The 14299-nt window shown below is 50.5% G+C and overlaps 1 pseudogene; it reads left to right on the top strand.

Moving 5' to 3' along the window:
• Positions 1 to 3497: 3497 nt before the first annotated feature.
• LOC136499715 (D-amino-acid oxidase-like) lies at positions 3498 to 4265 on the top strand (annotated as a pseudogene).
• The last annotated feature ends 10034 nt before the right edge of the window (positions 4266 to 14299 follow it).

The raw sequence follows: 14299 nt of genomic DNA, 5'->3' as shown, positions 1-14299 counted from the left end.
AATACAAAATAAAAACAAAACAGTGCGTTTGTCGGCGCCGATTCGGCGGAACTAAACGTGGCCCTATTCCAATTAACTGCTGTTGCTGCCACAGGAGGGTTGATCAATTGAAGTAGAGGATGCCAAATCACAAACCCGAAATAGTATTTTTCTCTCACAAATTCCTCTAGATTCGTTCGGATTCCTCCAAATTCCTCCAAAATGTTGCCTTAAAGGCAATAATGGATCTCATCTGTAGAGTGTAGACAAAGGAGGTGGAGGGGGATTCTTCCAAGTTAACATAGCAGCACAGCACATTTAGCCGGGATTGGAGAAAAAGAAAAATGTTGCCTTTTCCAAATCCCAGTAGCAATCGAACTTGCTTTAAAGGCAATAATGCATCTCACGAGATTCGCATCCCCTACCGGCCAAATCAAGAGAGACGATGTTCGTTCAAAAATCAAGAACCGCAGAACTTTCCTTCCCATGCGCAAGGCACAAATCAGGTCTTGTTTTAATTCAGGGTATAAAGTTTTGGGTGTCGCATCGAGTTTTACAGAACTGAATTCACACACACACACACAAAAACAGTCACAGAACTGCAAGAAAAAGGAAGAGGGGATGGATTACACGAGGCCAAAATGCCAAATACACAAAAGAGACCAAGGGGAGGGAGGAGATGGAGAGGGGAAGGAGGCTTACCCGACAATGAATGCTCTCCGCACCCGCTACAGTCATGGCCTTTCTCTGTGCCGCCTCCTCACTGTGCCCCTCCGCAACCCACGTCCTTGCCACCGCCATCCTTCGCCAGTGGCGGTGGCTCTGCATCTCGCGGTGGCGGTGGTTCTACATCTCACGGCGACGCTCGTTCTCGGTGGGCACTGGGCAGCGAGGTGGTGCGCAGCAGTAGCAGCCGCGCGAAGGGGTACCCCGGCGTGCCCATGCCGTCGCCAGCGGCTGCACGGAAGACGCACAGGAAGTCTCTGACGCCATCAGGCCCCAAGCTAATGGCCTAGGCGGGTGCGTACAGCTGCTCCCATGCAAGCAAGCAAGGAAGAAGGTTGGGGAAGAATGAATCAAGATGAATCCATGGTGGCACAGCTTGGTTACTCTTCTGAGTTGAGACACCAACGAAAATGCATGCAGAAAACAATCCATCAGAGGAAGGAATATGCTACTCCTAGATTTTGGTAACATTTTTGTTAATTATCAGAACTATATTTCATACGAAGTCGAACCGGAAGTCCCAAATTCGTTTTTCTTGTTTGAGATGACCCAACTAATATGTACTTTCAAATTGCACATTGAGCTCCCTAAACTTTGCTCGTTCAGGTCTGGTACTTTTAAATTGCTTGTTTAGCTCCCTAAGCTTGTCTCAAGTTCAAATCTAGGTCCTGAATTATACATTTAGCTCCCTAAACTTGTTTCAAGTTCTTATCCTGGTCCTAATACATCAAAAATACATGTCCAATTCCCTAAAATTGTATTATTGTATCGTTCCGATCCATCGCCTCCCCACACACTGCGTTGCATGTGCAGAACTAGCTTCCTAGGACCTACTTCGCCGCTTGAGCGTCCTTGTCGAGCTTGCCCTACCACACATCCTGGCCAAGCCTTCGCCGCTATGGCCCTCCTCAATTCCGCTTGACTCGCTCCGGCTCCACCTCACCGTGGCATCTACCCTTGCCTCACGACAATCGCATTCAACACCACCACCGCACTCCTTCTGCTCCCTCGTCGAGTAGGAGTTCATGCTCATTCTCACCACCCCTTCACACTAAGTTCCCCACACTCCTAGCCTTCCTCACCTCCCTCGCAACGATAGGGTTGTTGCTGTAGTGCAGTAGGGTGAGTGGAGCACGCGGCATGGCAGTGTGGCGGGCACGACATGGCCTAGCGTGGCAACATGGGTGCGGCACCGCACTGAAGATGCAACATAGGTAGGTGCGGGGTAGGAGGTCGAGCATGGTGCAGCACTGCGCGACTATGACAGTAAGGCCGGCATGCATGTGTAATTTGGCGAAGGTGAGGACGATGGTGCGAGGGTGGATGGACCATAATGGTACAACAATACTACTTTAGGGGCATGAGTGTGCAATTTAAAAGTATTGGAACCTATATGAGAACCTAGGATAAGTTTAGAGAGCTAAATGCGCAATTTAAAAGTACCGAGACCTGGATGAAAACTTCGGACAAGTTTAAGGAGCTAAACGTACAATTTAAAAGTATCAGGACCCGGATGAGAACTCGGCACAAGTTCGAGGACCGCCAGTAAAATTTACTCTAAACTAAAAATGACGTACCCAGTGCAGAGAACTCCCACTCTGTGCGAAATCTGGAGAAGGGTGTGGCAAGCCTTACCCTCGCTTAAACATACTCTAAACTAAAGAAAGAAGAAAAAGAAAAGATAACAAAACAGATTCCCCCATAATCTGCAGAAAATTGCTTTGCGTGCTGGCTCTGAACTCTGACGACAGCAACATAACGGGAAAGCCCCATCCCAAACGCACGTATGAATCAAGCAGGGCAGCCCACCACACTGTCCCGGAGATTGTTGAAGACAAACCTCGCAACCGCACATCGCAATCCCAATGTACCGAAGATTATTGTGGGTTGGGGAAGCAGAAGAACTATCAAGAAAGTGGCTTCTTGCCAACGGAATGGAGCAAGCAAAGGACAGAAGAAGAAGAAGCAACGAAGCGAGTTAAGAAATTCAAAAAGACAGGGGTGTGTTGCCTCAACACGACATCAAGAAGTCAATCAAGAACCAATGCGTATCAGAGGGAATCAAGGTCATCAGTGAAGCTAGGCTTAGGGATTTGGGGGGAACTGCAAGAGGAAGAGAATGGAGGCCGAAGGGGAACCAGGTGCTCACCAGGTCTGCGCAGCAGTTGGCACTCGGCAGAGAGGGGGTGGCGAGCCGGCAACGGCCGGCCTCTGCAGGCTCCGGTGTAGGAGCGGCCAGACAGCGCAGGCAGAGACCGAAGCGTGGTAGTGGCCCGACTGCGGTAGTGGGGGGCGCCTGGACGGACGCGCCGAGTCGGGCGGCCGCCGGCCGGGCGAAGCGAGTCCCCGCTCACGGAGACGCAGAAGCAAGACGTCGAGTCAGGACGGGAGGAGGTAGCTCCCAAGCTTTGCCACGAGAACGTTCCCGCGCCGAAATTTCTCTCCCGCGCCAGGGCATCTCGGCATTTGGGAAGGCAACCTCCTGGTGGTTGCTGGCATCGTTGACCACGGCCCGGCACTCGTGCGCCTGCACACGCGCCACGGCCATCATCGGCGCGCCTAGGAGGAGGTACCTCCAGCACGACGTGCTGCCTCGGACGGCCACTGAAGCGGCAGTCCCAGAGAGGATTTTTAACTTTTTTGCCATCCGTACATATGACACTGCTTCGTTTGCCACTTTTATACGTGCTCCTATACAATTGCCATCACAAATAGTAAACCTCCTATGTATTTGTTATTTTTACTGACATGGCACGCCAGCGTGGCAATGAGCCTGAGAAGACCAACAGAGCATGCGAAATGACCTATTTACCCCTATTGCTTCTCTCCCTCTACTCGCTGACTCATGGGCCCCACACGTCAGCTTTGTCTTCAACCTGCAGCCATCTGGCGGTTTCCTGGCGCTCGACTGGTGCGACTCCACCCCGGCGCTATCTAGGCTCACGCGGGCCTCCTTCGCGCTGCACCGTCACCTTGCCGACGCCCTCGGCGACGCCGATGCCTACGCTTCCGCCCCGTCCACATGCTCTCCGTCCTACTACCCACGTACCCAGGCTTGCCCTCGTCTCGCTGCACCCATGGCTCCCACCCTGGGTTGACCCCTCCGCGTCCGCCGCGCCGCCGAGGGAGCTCAGGACACCACCGTGCATGTCCACCCAGGCCTCTTCACCAAGGCCATCCTCGCCGCGTCAGGCGCCGAGGTCATCATCGGCGAGGTGGAGCGCGTCGTGGCCCGGGACGGCCGCGTCACCGGCGTCGTGGTGAAGGGGCGCGACGCCATGGTGGACGTCAACGCCGTCGTGCTCGCGCTTGGCCCCTGGTCTGGCCGCCTCAAGGTCGTCAGCGAGGTGTTCGACGTGTCCGGGCTCAAGGCGCACAGCATCGTGCTCCCGCTGCGCGAGACCAAGAAGATCACACCGCACAACCCCTTCCTTACCTACCAGCTAGAGCCCGGTGCCAAGATGCTTGCCCTCGAAGTGTACTCACGGCCCACTGGTACGCTATTGTTGCCTGTCACGAGTTCCCCCTTCCCTCTCTGCCTGGTGATGGTTGGAGGTTGAAGACAAAGCTGACGTGTGGGGCACACACGTCAGCGAGTAGAGGGAGAGAAGCAATAGGGGTAAATAGGTCATTTCGCATGCTATGTAGGCCTTCTTAGACTCAATGCCACGCTGGCGTGCCCACCTGGCATGCCATGTTAGCAAAATTGGCAAAAACATAGGAGGTTCACTGCTTGCAATAGCAATTGTGTAGGAGCGCGTATAAAAGTGGAAAATGAAGGAGTGTCATCCGTAAGGATGGCAAAAAGTTAAAAATCTTGTCCCAGAGCCGCACGTCCTCCGTCCTAGCCCCCGCTCCAAGGAAGGAGGGGGTCGGCGACCTCACCGGGCCATGCGACCACGGTGGGGGCTGTGGCCCGTGCGACACGCAGGAGCGAGCTTGGCACCCACGGTGACGGTCTGGGGGCGAGCACGACCAACCAAGGCGATGACACGACGCACGCATTGGCGCGTGGTGGCAACCTCGGCCACTCGCGGGTGGATCTAGATCAAGCGCGAGCAGCGAGATCGGCGGCTGGCGACGTCGGGAAGCGTGGTGCTTGCCACGACGGAGCTCGTAGCGCGTCTTGCTCCCAGCTGCGCCTCAGCCACCGGTGGGTGAATCCACGGTAAGACTGTCTCCAACAACCACTACCCAAAATACAAGACTAGCGCTACAGGTAAAAGATTCAATATATATTTTTGGTCTTTTCTAGTAACAAGACCCAAAAGAGAATCATTTTTTATAAATTGGTCTTTAAGAAAGAGGATACTCAAATTTAGGTTATACCTCTCCTGACACCCAAAATAAATCTTTTTATATAGATACTCTATTGAAGGCTATATGAAGGCTATAAATATTCTATTAGAGATTTATTTTAGGTTTGAATCCTAATAATAGGTATTCCGTTGAAGATAGCATGAATAGGCGACCGGCGAGCGAGCACTAGCAGGTATAGATGTGCAACGAGCCAGCCCAGCCCAGCACGGCACGGCAACGGGCCGGCATGACCTAATGGGGGTCGAGCCGACAAGGCACAACGTGCCCTATGGGCCGTACCGCCATGGGCTTTGTGCCTGGCTGATGGCGTAGGCACGGCCTGCTGGGCCGTTTTTCATGCCGGGCTAGCCCAAGAAGCATGGCTAATCCAGCGTGCCAGGCTGGCCCAAGGCCCACTACACCGAGAGAGAGAGAGAGAGAGAGAGAGGGGAAGGCTAGGGCTCTAGGCTACTGTCGTTGCTTTGGAAGGCCATGGACGATGCGACCTCTCCATCCACGAAGGATGAGCGATGAGGAGGCCGAATCCACGGAGGATGAGCGATGAGGAGGCTGGATCCACTAAGAACAAGGCTAGATCCGTGCAGAGGAGGCATGTGGAGGAGCAGCGGCACATGGCGGTGAGGAGGAGGTGGCCACTGTCGACGGAGGTGGGTTGGAGTGGAGGTGGGATTCAGCGAGCCGCAGGGAAGCAGGAGCTTGAGGCGTCGGTGGCCGGTGGGGCGGAGCTCGTGCACGCCGCGCTCACACCCAAGGCACGGCCTCATGGAGGGATGGGAGGAGAGGAGCCCGAGGCAGGTCACGGATGGCCACCGTGGCATTCTGCAGCTTGTGCGCAAGGAGGAGGCGGGCAGCTGTAGGGCGGAGAAGCAGGTGAACGGCAGGGAAGGAGAAGGCCGCGTCTAGGCCACGCGTGTGTGGAGTCGAGTTGCGTCCGTGCGTGTGCGGTGTGGGGAACGGGAGGTGGCGGCGGGGAGGGGGAGGCGAAGGCCGGAAGGGAGTTAGGGTTCGGTCGGGGGTGGGAGCGTGCCAGTGTGGGGCTACATCTGCGCGATTCGTGGGGCCATATGAGGAGGGGGGAGGCGGGGACACTAGGCCGACCGTGCTGGGCCACGGGGAGAGGAGGAGGAGTGAGGAGGGAGAGGGGGGCGGCCGGGCCGCTGCCGGGCCGACCGACGTAGGCTGGGCCGTGCCGTGCCAGCCCATGGACCTAAGCAGCGGCCTAGGCATGGCCTGCTCCCTTAGGTTGGGCTAGCCTGGGCCCGCATGTCACCGGACCGAGCCGTGCTCGTGTTGGGCTAAAAAACGGTCTTTGTACCGTGCTATCGTGCCTCGGGCTACATGGACATTTATACCGGCAGGGGGCAGGGAGCAGTAGCCTCCCTCTCGTTCTCTCGTTTCTCCCTGCTCTAGTTAGGAGGGACCATCCTATACTAGTACTAGTCTGGGTTCCACCCCACGCCTCGGTGAACATTTTTTTAACGTAAACACCTCACTGAACAAGATGCCTTGACAAAGGGTGCTGCTTTGCTCCTACTCGGGCAGAGTGCTGCAGTGTTTCAGTGTCAGAAAAGGAACGCCATGCGCGGTGGATCAGCAAATATAGGCCTGGTTTAAATCTATGGTTAGGTTCGGCTACCATTATAAGCCGGCTTAAGCCGGTTTATCGGTCATGATACAATATTTTTCTCTCCCAACAAATTAGTCGTACAAATTTATATAGGCAGCTTATAGACCAGCCGAACAGAGCCTAAAGCCTCACATTTTAGGTGTCACACTAGGTGTCACATGAGAGTGTCACATGGAGTGTTCGAACACTGATAAAAAAACAAATTACAGAATCCGACAGTAATCCACGAGATGAATTTATTAAGCCTAATTAATCCATCATTAGCACATGTGTGCTGTAGCACCACATTATCAAATCATAGACTAATTAGGCTTAAAAGATTCGTCTCATAAATTAGTCACAAACTATGCAATTAGTTATTTTTAGACTATATTTAATACTCCATACATATGTCCAAACATGCAATACGATAGGAAATAAACTTTAGGAGATGAACTAAACAAGGCCACACTTCGAAACTGGTGAAAGCTCTAGTTTGGTTTTGGTGAATTGATGAAACCCTAAGTGCTAACCTAGTTTATCAAAGTGATCACGAGATAGGTAGCACATTTCAAGTGGTGAAGCAAATGAAGATCATGACATGATGATGGTGATGCCATGATGATGATCAAGTGCTTGGACTTGAAAAGAAGAAAGAGAAAAACAAAGGGCTCAAGGCAAAGGTATAAGTGGTAGGAGCCATTTTGTTTTGGTGATCAAGACACTTAGCAAGTGTAATCACATTTAGGTTCGATAGCCATACTATTAAGAGGGGTGAAACTCATATCGAAATACGGTTATCAAAGTATCACTAGATGCTCTAACTCATTGCATATACATTTAGGATCTAGTGGAGTGCTAACATCCTTGAAAATATTTGTGAAAAATATGCTAACACACATGCACAAAGGTGATACACATTGTGTTTAGCACTTGGGAGCAAGGGTAAGAAACTTCACCGGCGGAGTGTCCACCCGTAGAGTGCGGACAGTCCGATGGTGAAAGCTCGAGTTTGGTTTTGGTGAATTGATGAAACCCTAAGTGCTAACCTAGTTTATCAAAGTGATTATGAAATAGGTAGCACATTCCAAGTGGTGAAGCAAATGAAGATCATGACATGATGATGGTAATGCCATGATGATGATCAAGTGCTTGGACTTGGAAAAGGAGAAAGAGAAACAAAAGGCTCAAGGCAAATGTATAAATGGTATGAGCCTTTTCATTTCGGTGATCAAGACACTTAGCGAGCGTGATCACATTTAGGTTCAATAGCCGTACTATTAAGAGGGATGAAACTCGTATCAAAATATGGTTACCAAAGTGCCACTAGATGCTCTAACTCATTGCATTTGCATTTAGGATCTAGTGGAGTGCTAACACCCTTGAAAATGTTTTGTGAAAATATGCTAACACACATGTGCACAAGGTGATACACTTGGTGTTTGGTACATTTGAGCAAGGGTAAGAAACTTCACCGGTGGAGTGTCCGCCCGTAGAGTGCAGATAGTCTGATGGTGCCATCGGCGCTCTGTACAGAAAAGACAGGGTTTCACAGAGTAGACTGGACGCTGGCCTTAACTAGACCGGTGCGTCTGGTCAGTAGAAGCAGTGAAGACGCTAGCGTCGGTCTTCGAGGCGGCCTCAAATATGTGTTGATGCACCCCCACTCATGTGACATGCCTCTCCTTTGAGCAATTCAAGGTAAAAGTTGATTGGGATGGCATACATCCTTGCTAAGGACATGTTTAGTGCTTCTAGTCATCTATCATATTTAATAGGCTCATTCATGAAAATCAAATGAGTTTGATGTTTGTATGGTATCACTATTGCTTCTATGCTTGACTTGATCTAGTGGTAGCATATGACATGTTTGTGGGCTTGTAAACCTAGTGTTTGATCTAGAAAATGAGCTCTAAGTGTTTAACTCAACATGGTACAAGATAACCCTTACTTGGAGGTGTGAAGAAGCTTGTCCTTGGATCAAACCGAGTTAAATGTCTTTGGCAAGTATTCTAGATTAAACCAAATTTAGGAAAATGATCCTCACCCCATTGATTGACATTGATAATCTCAACCTATCTACATTTTAAACTTTTGTAGTCATTGATGACAAAGGGAGAGAGAAACAAAGATATTAGTGATATTAGTACATGGAGAGAAAAACAAAGATATTAGTGTACTAAGATAGTGAAAAGACAACAAAAAGGGAAAGAAATAAAGATATAAGTGATAGAGGGAGAGATATGACAAAGGAAGGGGATCAATTAAAATTTTGAGCACACAAGTAGGGGAAGCAAGCTCATGAACTTGTATGGTGTATTTAAATATGCATTTCATCTGTTTGCTTGCATGGCACAAGTTTTAAATTTTAATATCCATGTTTGTGTGTTGTATGCTAGTTGTAGATTTGAATGATGAAATGGAAAACTAGCTTGCATAGGTTAAGTAACTAGACTCATGCTCACATAATGAAAACTAGACCCTTACTTGTAATGTTGATCTCATAGGGTATTCTAGTTGTTGTGTATGTTTAGTTACTAATGGTGCTAAGGATGATATATTGGTGCACTCCAATTGGTATCACGCTTCAAAGGTTCATCCTTTATACCTTAACATCATTTGGTAGACATTGTCTCCTATATTTCAATCTAAGCATATGTGCAAGCTACAATACAAACTCTTAGCACATATGTAGGGGGATAAATTGCTACCATTTTGAGTTCATGAAACTTGTCCATATCTTTTTACACATGGTAAATATGCTTGGGCAAGCAACATGGATTCAATTGAATTTTAATTCATATCTTTGTATAAGGGTTGTCATCAATTACAAAAAAGGGAGAGATTGAAAGCTCGAGTTTGGTTTTGGTGAATTGATGAAACCCTAAGTGCTAACCTAGTTTATCAAAGTGATTATGAGAAAGGTAGCACATTCCACATGGTGAAGCAAATGAAGATCATGACATCATGATGGTGATGCCATGGTGATGATCAAGTGATTGGACTTCGAAAAGGAGAAAGAGAAACAAAAGGCTCAAAGCAAATGTATAAATGGTAGGAGCCTTTTTTGTTTCGGTGATCAAGACACTTAGCGAGTGTGATCACATTTAGGTTCGATAGCCATACTATTAAGAGGGGTGAAACTCGTATTGAAATATGATTACCAAAGTGCCACTAGATGCTCTAACTCATTGCATTTGCATTTAGGATCTAGTGGAGTGCTAACACCCTTGAAAATGTTTTGTGAAAACATGCTAACACACATGTGCACAAGGTGATATACTTGGTGGTTGGTACATTTGAGCAAGGGTAAGAAACTTCACCGGCAGAGTGTCCGCCCATAGAGTGCGGATAGTCTGACGGTGCCACCGGTGCCCTGTACAGAAAACACAGGGTTTCACAGAGTGGACCGGACGCTGGCCTCAACTGGACCAGCACGTCCGGTCACTAGAAGCAGTGAAGACACTGGCGTCGGTCTTCGACCGGATGCTAGGTCACTTCATGACCGAATGCTGGCGGGGTGTGTCCGGTCCCGCTGATGTGGCAGCACATAGAGGAGAAACTGTGTGACCGGACGTTGGGTGAGTCCGGTCAGGCATGACCGGACGCGTCTGGTCGCGAGTGGAACCTTACTGGAAACAACCGAATGCTGGGGTTCTGTGTCCGGTCACTTTGAGCAGCACGTCCGGTCACTACTTAAATGTACCAATGACCGTTGAGATCGGGCGATCAGCATTTGAAGCCATTGACATGTGGCAAGCATCGGGCGACCGGACACTAGGGTCCTACATTCGGTCGATCTGACCAGAGCATCCGGTCACCCTGAGTTGTGCCCAGTGAAGGGGTACAATAGCTCTATTTCGTGGGGGCTTCTATTTAAGTCCCATGGCCAGCTCTAGCTCACTCTCTTGGCTATTTGCATTGACATAGCAACCTTGTGAGCTTAGCCAAAGCCCTCCCACTCATCTCTATCATAGATTCAACATCTATGTGAGATTGGGAGTGAATCCATGTGCATTGCTTAAGTGTTTGCATCTAGAGGCACTTGGTGTTCTGTTTTGCTATGGGATTCGCTTGTTACTCTTGGTGGTTGCCACCACCTAGACGGCTTGGAGCAGTGAGGATCGTCGAGCGGAGGTTGGTGATTGTCTCCGGCTCCGATCGTGGTGATTGTGAGGGGTTCTTGACCTTTCCCCGACAGAGAGCCAAAAGGTACTCTAGTGAATTATTCGTGGCTTGTGTGATCCTCATCTTGTGTTGGTTGTGCAGCACCCTATTGAGGGTTTGGTGTGTGATGCCAATTAGCGCGTGAACCTCCAAGTGAGTGTATCGCCACAACGAGGACTAGCTTGCCGGCAAGCAATTGAACCTCTATAAAAATCATTGTTTCATCATTTGATTATGAGGTGATTGGTCTTCAATGGTATTCATTCTTGTGATTGATTGGTTCACTCCTCGACTCGGTGGTATAACCATCTTGCTCACTTTCTTTACATTACCGCAAACTAGTTATCAAGCTCTTTAGTGTAGCTAGTTGTGAGAGCTTGTTAGTTTGGTTAGTGTGGCTCTTTAGTTAGCTCTTTGAGAGCACACTAACTTAGTATAGTGACATAGCCATTGTGTGGTTAGAAACTATAGAAACTAGAATTATGGTAGGTGTAACAACCCAAAAACCCACACACCAAAAATCACAACTACAAAATTTTTGTTTTTGCCTTATGTGATGTTGAGTGACACATGTAGAAGCCCAACCCTAGTTTTGGATTGGATGTGACCTAACTAGGTTAAAATCATAAGCATAGTTTGGTTTTATGCCACATGTGTAATTAAATTCCTAAATAAATAAATCATGCATGCATCCTTAAACCCACTTGTGATTTGGATTCTTTTGCCTTATGTGATGTTTAACTAACTTACTTAACATTTATGACAAACCCTAACCAAATTGGCAACAAACAAAAGAGAAAGGAAAGAAGAGGGAGCAGCAGCAGCCTAGGCCTGCTTGGCCTTGCGAACCAGCCCACCTGCCCTTCCACGCGCGTAGCCCATGAAGCCAGCCCAGCATCACCCTACCGCCCGCGTGCGCACAAGCTGCTGACAAGCCAGACCCGCCCATCAGCCGTCACGCACTGCATGCCGCCGCATCAGGACAAGCTGACAAATGGGCCCCCTCTGACAGCCGCACAGCAATAGGGTCTTCTTCCTCCCCACGCCAACCTCTCCCACGCGACCGAGAGCCGACCAGTGTGGTAGACGTGGGCCCAGGTTCACGCAAATCACATGACCTTGTTCCCCCTTGCGCCACGCCTATGCTACCGCACACGAGCCATTGGATGCGCCGCACGCATCACCACCGCCCGATCGCCGTCCGCCATTGGAGCCCTTGGAGCTCAGCTATAAAAGCCAACGTCCGTGAGCCCTAACCCTCAGCCTGTTCACTGCCACCGCTGGTGGCACAGCACCACACAGCGTCAAGCCAAGAGAGAGGGAGGAGGGAGAAGCAAGGAGGAGGAGGAAGCCGCTACGGGGAGGACCTCGCCGAGAGCCAGGAGCGCCGCCCCGATCAGCTATAGCGACGTAGCTGCTCGGCATGGCACTGCATCGCCTCATCATGGCCCCGCCTCACCACTGCACCACCATCCTACCGCCACGAACCCTACGGTGAGCCATCTTGCTGAGACCACCTCCCTAGCCAAATGGAACGTGCACCGCCATGATCAAAACTTGCTGAAGTTTCAAGCTCCGACCTAGCCCAACTGGTCAGCTAGGGAGACCGCCATGGCCATGCTTGCCGAGACCCAGGACGCGCCATGCGCGCTGCCATCAGCCAAAAGGAGGACCTAGCCATGACGTTGTACATCGGAGCAGGAGCGCATATGCACGGGCACGCTCACCATGGCCGAGAGCACAACCATGGCAGGACCACCGCATCTTCTATGTTGCGGTAAAGGCGACGTTGACACCTCGACTAGATCCGCCATGACAAGAGACACACCGCGCTCACCTTAGCCAAGGAAGAAGCCCATCGGAGCCCTGCGTTGCCGCACCGCACCTCATCGGAGCGCCACTGCCTCTGTTTTGCCCCCACCACCATTGCTGGAGCCACTAGGAGCACTAGGAGCTCCTTCAACACGCCCACCATGGCTGTAGAAGCACCGAGGAGCTTACACGCTCCTCCAACTAGGCTCTCGCTACCACTGCAGCCCTGTCGATGCATGCCGACGAACCCACGCCGCCGTTCACTATGGCCAGAGCCCTAGGAAGCCCTAGCCACCACCTTGACCCCACCACTGCACTCGCCAAGGCTTGGCGACGCCTTTGCCTACCTTAATCGCGCACCAGTACCACCCGAGAGGCTCGCCAGTGACCTTACCATCGGCGGGAGCCTCGTTGGGGAAGAGCAGGGGATTTTTCCCTCGACGACCACGCTGACCACACGACCCGAGCAGCTCCACCGAGCTCCGACCACGATCACACCGACCACGATCATGTCGACCACGTCCCGAGCAGCTCCGCCGAGCTCCGACCATGACCTCACCGACCACGTTTCGAGCAGCTCCACCAAGCTCCGACCACGATCACGTCATGCACATGAACCGAACCCTAGGAAGGAGTAAGAGGACCAAGTCCATCATAGACCGACTCTGCGGTCTCTGGACTAATGCAGGCGGGTTCACCATGAACCACGCCTCACCTGCGCCCGTGGATCATGGCCCATTAGTGGACCATTAAGACGACATGGCCGCACCAGCGCACGCCACGTGGCGGGCCAAAGCCTAGCCCGTATCTAGGTCCAGCCGGCCCAGTTTGGGCCCCGCCTGTATTGACCATTGACCGGTCATGTTGACCGTTGATCGGGGCCACATGTCAGTAACACCGCCATGCGGGACCCCACCTGTCAGCTCAGAACCGAGATGATGACGCCATGCTGATGTCAGCATGCCACATGGACCAGTCACAGGGTGACACGTGTTAGCCCAGGATTAATTCAGCCTTTTCCATTTTTTAGAAATGATTGAAACTTCAGAAATTCATAACTAATTCATACGAACTCAGAAAAATACAAGACCAGGAACCAAATTCATCTCAAATCAAGCTCTACGCAATGAACCCATGTTTGAGTGCATTTGGCTCTTTTGAATTTTCATTGCTTTTTGTGCTATTCTATAGACGTCGCTAACGCGACTATAATGCGATCGCTTGCAGACTCGGAGGAGAACCTGATAGACGAGGACCGAGAGTACCGTGAGGAGTACGGAAATGACTTCACTGAAGGTGCCACATCCCACCCAACCTCGTAGCACCTATTATGCATGGCTAAAATAGAACTGCTATTGCTTTACTTTATTGTTATATTCACACTATGATAGGACTTGCATAGTAGTATGCTTACTTGATGGCCTTTACCTTGATGCAACCTTACCCCTACTCACCCTACTGTTAGGCTAGTCACACGATCGCTGCTATATTTCACTGCTTATTATTTTTACTATGCTTATATATACTATATTGATGCATGGTGGAAACTGGAGTTATCTGGACTTTGGGGAGAGTGCTGCGTGTGTGACTTGGGTGTGTGGAGGGTGAGGGTTGTGTCGACCAAGTTGGAGTATACGACAAGCCTAGGGCAAGTCTTGCCGTGAGGTGCTACCTGGGCACCCCTGGAAT

Source organism: Miscanthus floridulus, chromosome 13 (genome assembly GCF_019320115.1).
Source record: "Miscanthus floridulus cultivar M001 chromosome 13, ASM1932011v1, whole genome shotgun sequence".
Lineage (NCBI taxonomy): Eukaryota > Viridiplantae > Streptophyta > Magnoliopsida > Poales > Poaceae > Miscanthus > Miscanthus floridulus.
The sequence above is the reverse complement of the archived record's forward strand: the minus strand, read 5'-3'. Positions and strand labels throughout refer to the sequence as shown.